Source organism: Scyliorhinus canicula, chromosome 7 (assembly GCF_902713615.1).
Source record: "Scyliorhinus canicula chromosome 7, sScyCan1.1, whole genome shotgun sequence".
Classification (NCBI taxonomy): Eukaryota; Metazoa; Chordata; class Chondrichthyes; order Carcharhiniformes; family Scyliorhinidae; genus Scyliorhinus; species Scyliorhinus canicula.
In genome coordinates, this window is record NC_052152.1 from 123748843 (window position 1) to 123756151 (window position 7309).

Here is a 7309-nt window from a genome sequence, read left to right on the forward strand (position 1 = left end):
AACCGGGGGGTGGCGATCCTGGTAGGGAAGAGGGTGTCGTTCGTGGCGGCGGAGGTGGTCGCGGATAAAGAGGGTAGATATGTCATGGTGAAGGGTAGGCTACAGGGGGAGAAAGTGGTGATGGTTAATGTATATGCCCCGAATTGGGACGATGCTGGCTTCATGAGGCGCCTACTGGGCCTCATTCCGGACCTGGAGGCAGGGGGCCTGATCATGGGGGGGGGGACTTCAACACAGTGCTGGACCCCGTGCTGGACAGATCGAATTCAAGGACGAGTAGGAGGCCGGCAGCGGCAGAAGTGTTAAAGGGGTTTATGGAGCAGATGGGAGGGGTAGATCCCTGGAGGTTTGGGAGGCCGAGGGCGAGGGAGTATTCCTTTTTCTCCCATGTCCACAGAGTCTATTCTAGAATTGACTTTTTTGTATTGAGCAGGGGACTGATCCCGAAAGTACGGGAAGTGGAGTACTAGGCCATCGCGGTCTCAGACCATGCGCCACACTGGGTAGATTTGGAAATGGGGGAGGCGCGAGACCAGCGTCCGCTGTGGCGCCTGGATGTGGGGTTGCTGGCGGATGAGGAGGTGTGTAAGAGGGTCCGGAAGAGCATTGAAAGATATCTGGACACTAATGACACGGGGGAGGTGCAGGTGGGGATGGTCTGGGAGGCCCTGAAGGCGGTGATCCGGGGGGAGCTGATCTCCATACGGGCACATAGGGAAAGGAGGGAGAGACAGGAGAGGGAGAGGCTGGTGGGGGAGCTTTTGGACGTGGATAGGAGATATGCGGAGGCACCAGAGGAGGGGCTGTTGGGGGAACGGCGCAGTTTGCAGGCTAAGTTCGACCTGTTGACCACCAGAAAGGCAGAGACACAGTGGAGAAGAGCGCAGGGCGCGATTTATGAATATGGGGAGAAGGCGAGTAGGATGTTGGCGCATCAGCTCCGCAAGCGGGATGCGGCTAGTGAAATTGGGGGAGTGAGGGAGAGGGGTGGGAACGTAGTGCAGAAGGGGCCAGAAGTAAATGGGGTCTTCAGAGACTTCTATAAGGAGCTGTATCGGTCAGAGCCGCCGACGACGGGAGGGGGGATGGAGGGCTTCTTGAACAAATTGAGGTTCCCCAAGGTCCAAGAGGAGCTGGTAGAGGGGCTGGGGGCGCCGATAGGGTTAGAGGAGCTAGTCAAGGGGATTGGGCATATGCAGACGGGGAAGGCGCCGGGGCCAGACGGGTTCCCAGTGGAATTTTACAAAAAATATGCGGATTTGGTGGGCCCTGTGCTGGTACGAGCCTTCAACGAGGCATGGGAGGGGGGGGGGCTCTGCCCCCGACAATGTCGCAGGCACTGATCTCTCTGATCTTGAAGCGGGACAAGGACCCCGTGCAGTGTGGGTCATATAGGCCTATCTCGCTCCTGAATGTGGACGCCAAGTTGCTGGCAAAGATCCTGGCTACCAGGATAGAGGATTGTGTGCCAGGGGTGATACACGAGGACCAGACAGGTTTTGTGAAAGGGCGGCAGCTTAATACGAACGTGCGGAGACTGCTAAACGTCATCATGATGCCGGCAGTGGAGGGTGAGGCGGAGATAGTGGTGGCATTGGACGCGGAGAAAGCATTTGATAGGGTGGAGTGGAAGTAACTGTGGGAGACGCTGGAACGGTTTGGATTTGGGGAGGGATTTATTAAATGGGTGAAGCTGCTCTATTCGGCCCCGACGGCAAGTGTAGTGACGAATGGTAGGAGATCGGAGTATTTTGGGCTCCACCGGGGGACCAGTCAGGGGTGCCCCTTGTCCCCCCTGCTCTTCGCACTGGCAATTGAACCGTTGGCGATGGCACTGAGGGGCTCAGGGGGTGGAGAGGGCTGACAAGGGGTGGGGAGGAGCACCGGGTATCGCTATACGCGGACGACCTGCTGCTATACGTGGCAGACCCAGAAGGGGGAATGCCGGAGGTGATGGAACTGCTTGCAGAATTTGGGGACTTTTCGGGGTACAAGCTAAACTTGGGCAAGAGTGAGGTATTTGTGATACACCCAGGGGACCAGGAAGAGGGAATCGGGAGACTCCCGTTTAAGAGAGCAGGAAAGAGTTTTAGATATTTAGGGGTGCAGGTGGCAAGGAACTGGGGGACTCTCCACAAGCTGAACTTCTCCAGGCTGGTGGAACAGATGGAGGAGGAATTTAAAAGGTGGGACATGGTGCCGCTGTCGCTGGCGGGCAGAGTGCAGTCCGTTAAAATGACGGTCCTCCCGAGGTTTTTGTTTTTATTTCAGTGCTTGCCCATCTTCCTCCCTAGGGCCTTCTTCAAAAAGGTGACGAGTAGCATCATGGGCTACGTGTGGACGCACGGCACCCCAAGGGTGAGGAGGGTCTTCTTGGAGCGGAGTAGGGATAGTGGAGGGCTGGCATTACCCAATCTTTCGGGGTATTACTGGGCGGCAAATGTATCGATGGTGCGCAAGTGGATGATGGAAGGGGAGGGGGCAGCTTGGAAACGAATGGAGAGGGCGTCCTGTGGCAACATAAGCCTGGGGGCCCTAGTAACGGCGCCATGGCCGCTCCCTCCCACGAGGTACACCACGAGCCCGGTGGTGGCGGCCACCCTCAAAATCTGGGGGCAGTGGAGGCGACACAGGGGGGAAGTGGGAGGTCTGATGGAGGCACCGTTAAGAGGGAACCATAGATTCATCCCGGGGAACATGGACGGGGGATTTCAGAGCTGGCACAGGGTGGGCATCAGGCAGCTGAAGGATCTGTTTGTAGATGGGAGGTTTGCGAGCCTGAGAGAGCTGGAGGAGAAATTCGGGCTCCCCCGGGAAACATGTTTAGACATTTGCAGGTGAAGACATTTGCTAGACGCCAGGTGGAAGGGTTTCCCTTGCTCCCCAGTAGGGGGGCGAGTGATAGGGTGCTCTCGGGGGTCTGGGTCGGAGGGGGGAGGATATCGGACATCTACAAAGTAATGCAGGAGGCGGAGGAGGCATCAGTAGAGGAGCTGAAAGCCAAGTGGGAGGGGGAGCTGGGAGAACAGATAGAGGATGGGACATGGGCTGATGCCCTGGAGAGGGTTAATTCTTCCTCCTCGTGTGCGAGGCTTAGCCTCATTCAATTTAAGGTGCTACATAGAGCCCATTTGACGGGGACAAGGATGAGTCGGTTCTTTGGGGGTGAGGACAGATGTGTCAGGTGTTCGGGAAGTCCAGCGAACCATGTCCATATGTTTTGGGCATGTCCGGCACTGGAGGAGTTCTGGAAGGGGGTGGCAAGGACGGTGTCGAGGGTGGTGGGATCCAGGGTCAAACCAGGATGGGGACTTGCGATCTTTGGGGTTGGGGTGGAGCCGGGGGTACAGGAGGCGAGAGAGGCCGGAGTACTGGCCTTTGCATCCCTAGTTGCTCGAAGAAGGATACTAATACAGTGGAAGGACGCGAGGCCTCCAAGCGTGGAAACTTGGATTAATGACATGGCAAGCTTTATTCAGTTGGAAAGGGTCAAATTCGCCCTGAGAGGGTCGGTACAAGGGTTCTTCAGGCAGTGGCAGCCTTTCCTCGACTTTTTGGCTCAGAGATAGGGTATAGAGGTCGCAGCAGCAGCAACCCGGGGGGAGGGGAGGGGGGGAGGGGGGGTGGCAACAACGGTTGTGGTGGGTTATTTACGGTTGAAATGCGGGCAAATTTGCTCGCAGTTCATGTTTGATGTTGATTGTTGCTTTGTTTGTTTTTGGGGGAGGGGGGAGGGGGGGAGGGACAACGCGCACGCGAGTTCGGGCGGGGGGGGGGGATATTTGTTAAGAGGGAATATTTTGTAATATTTTATAGTTAGTTGGGGTAAATATCTTCATGTAAAAAATTCTTTCAATAAAAATTATTTAAAAAAATAAATAAATAGATATATAGTTGAAAAGATACATAGATAGACAAATAGATTAATAGATAGAAAGACCGATACTAAAATAGCTATAGAGATAGATAGATACACAGATAGGTAGATTGATAGATAGATAGATAGATAGATAGATAGATAGATAGATAGATAGATAGATAGATAGATAGATAGATAGATAGATAGATAGATAGATAGATAGATAGATAGATAGATAGATAGATAGATAGATAGATAGATAGATTGATAGATATATCGACAGTAATAACTAAGTAAGATAGATAGATAGATAGAAAGACTGACAGACAGATAGATAGGTAGTTATGCAGATAGATATATAGATCGAACGATCGCGAGATAGATTGATAGATTGAAATAAAGATAGATATATAGCTCAATAGATACATAGATAGACAAATAGATTAATAGATAGAAAGACCGATACTAATATAGCTATAGAGATAGATAGATACACAGATAGGTAGATTGATAGATAGATAGATAGATAGATAGATAGATAGATAGATAGATAGATAGATAGATAGATAGATAGATAGATAGATAGATAGATAGATAGATAGATAGAGAGATAGATAGATAGATAGATTGATTGATTGATTGATAGATATATCGACAGTAATAACTAAGTAAGATAGATAGATAGAAAGACTGACAGACAGATAGACAGATAGATGGGTAGTTATGCAGATAGATATATAGATCGAACGATCGCGAGATAGATTGATAGATTGAAATAAAGATAGATATGTAGCTCAATAGATACATAGATAGACACATAGATGGTTACATAGATAGCTAGCTAGATACCTAGATAGATAGATAGATCGTCAGTAATATAGCTACCTATGTGTACAGTTAGATAGTTAGATAGATAGATATATAGGCAGATCAGTAGATCGTTAGATTCATAGATGAATAGAAATATAGATAGATACATAGATAGATAGAAAGACAGATAGATCGATAGATTGACGGATAGATAGATATGTAGATAGATATATAGATCGATCGATTGGAGAGATAGGTAGATAGATAGATAGATAGATAGATAGATAGATAGATAGATAGATAGATAGATAGATAGATAGATAGATAGATAGATAGATAGATAGATAGATAGATAGATAGATAGATAGATAGATAGATAGATAGATAGATAGATAGATAGATAGATAGATAGATAGATAGATAGATAGATAGATAGATAGATAGATAGATAGATAGATAGATAGATAGATAGATAGATAGATAGATAGATAGATAGATAGATAGATAGATAGATAGATAGATGAGATAGATGGACAGATAGATAGATCCAAAGAAAGGGAATTAATTGAATGTTTACAGGATGGCTTTTTGGAACAGCTTGTGATGGAGCCCACGAGGGAACAGGCTATTCTGGATTTAGTGTTATGTAATGAGCCAGAATTGATAAAAGATCTTAAAGTAAGGGAACACTTAGGAAGCAGTGATCATAATATGGTAGAATTCAGTCTGCAGTTTGAAAGAAGGAAGGTAGAATCAATGTAAAGGTTTTACAGTTAAATAAAGGTAATTACAGGCGAATGAGGGAGGAACTGACGAAAATCGACTGGAAGCAGAGCCTAGTGGGAAAGACAGTAGAACAGCAATGGCAGGAGTTTCTGGGAGTAATTGAGGACACAGTGCAGATGTTCATCCCAAAGAAAAGAAAGGTTATCAGAGGGAGGATTAGGCAGCCATGGCTGACAAAGGAAGTCAGGGAATGCATCAAGGCAAAAGAGAGAGCCTATAATGTGGCAAAGAGTAGTGGGAAGTCAGAAGATTGGGAAGGCTACAAAAACAAACAGGATAACAAAGAGAGAAATAAGGAAGGAGAGGATCAAATATGAAGGTAGGCTAGCCAGTAACATTAGGAATGATAGTAAACGTTTCTTTAAATACATTAAAAACAAACGGGAGGCAAAAGTAGACATTGGGCCGCTCCAAAATGACGCTGGTAATCTAGTGATGGGAGACAAGGAAATAGCTGAGGAACTTAATAAGTACTTTGCGTCCGTCTTCACAGTAGAAGACATGAGTAATATCCCAACAATTCAGGAAAGTCAGGGGGCAGAGTTGAATATGGTTGCCATCACAAAGGAGAAGGTGCTAGAGAAACTAAAAGGTCTGAAAATTGATCAATCTCCGGGCCCAGATGGGCTACATCCTAGAGTTCTAAAGGAGATAGCTGAAGAAATAGTGGAGGCGTTAGTTATGATCTTTCAAAAGTCACTGGAATCAGGGAAAGTCCCAGAGGATTGGAAAATCGCTGTTGTAACCCCCCTGTTCAAGAAGGGAACAAGAAAAAAGATGGAAAATTATAGGCCAATTAGCCGAACCTCGGTTGTTGGCAAAATTCTAGAATCCATCGTTAAGGATGAGATTTCTAAATTCTTGGAAGTGCAGGGTCGGATTAGGACAAGTCAGCATGGATTTAGTAAGGGGAGGTCGTGCCTGACAAACCTGTTAGAGTTCTTTGAAGAGATAACAAATAGGTTAGACCAAGGAGAGCCAATGGATGTTATCTATCTTGACTTCCAAAAGGCCTTTGACAAGGTGCCTCACGGGAGACTGCTGAGTAAAATAAGGGCCCATGGTATTCGAGGCAAGGTACTAACATGGATTGACGATTGGCTGTCAGACAGAAGGCAGAGAGTTGGGATAAAAGGTTATTTTTCGGAATGGCAACCGGTGACAAGTGGTGTCCCGCAGGGTTCAGTGTTGGGGCCACAGCTGTTCTCTTTATATATTAACGATCTAGATGACGGGACTGGGGGCATTCTGGCCAAGTTTGCCGATGATACAAAGATAGGTGGAGGGGCAGGTAGTATTGAGGAGGTGGGGACGCTGCAGAAAGATTTAGACAGTTTAGGAGAATGGTCCAAGAAGTGGCTGATGAAATTCAACGTGGGCAAGTGCGAGGTCTTGCACTTTGGAAAAAAGAATAGAGGCATGGACTATTTTCTAAACGGTGACAAAATTCATTATGCTAAAGTGCAAAGGGACTTGGGAGTCCTAGTCCAGGATTCTCTAAAGGTAAACTTGCAGGTTGAGTCCGTAATTAAGAAAGCAAATGTAATGTTGTCATTTATCTCAAGAGGCTTGGAATATAAAAGCAGGGATGTACTTCTGAGGCTTTATAAAGCACTAGTTAGGCCCCATTTAGAATACTGTGAGCAATTTTGGGCCCCACACCTCAGGAAGGACATACTGGCACTGGAGCGGGTCCAGCGGAGATTCACATGGATGATCCCAGGAATGGTAGGCCTAACATACGATGAACGTCTGAGGATCGTGGGATTATATTCATTGGAGTTTAGGAGGTTGAGGGGAGATCTAATAGAAACTTACAAGATAATGAATGGCTTGGATAGGATGGACGTAGGG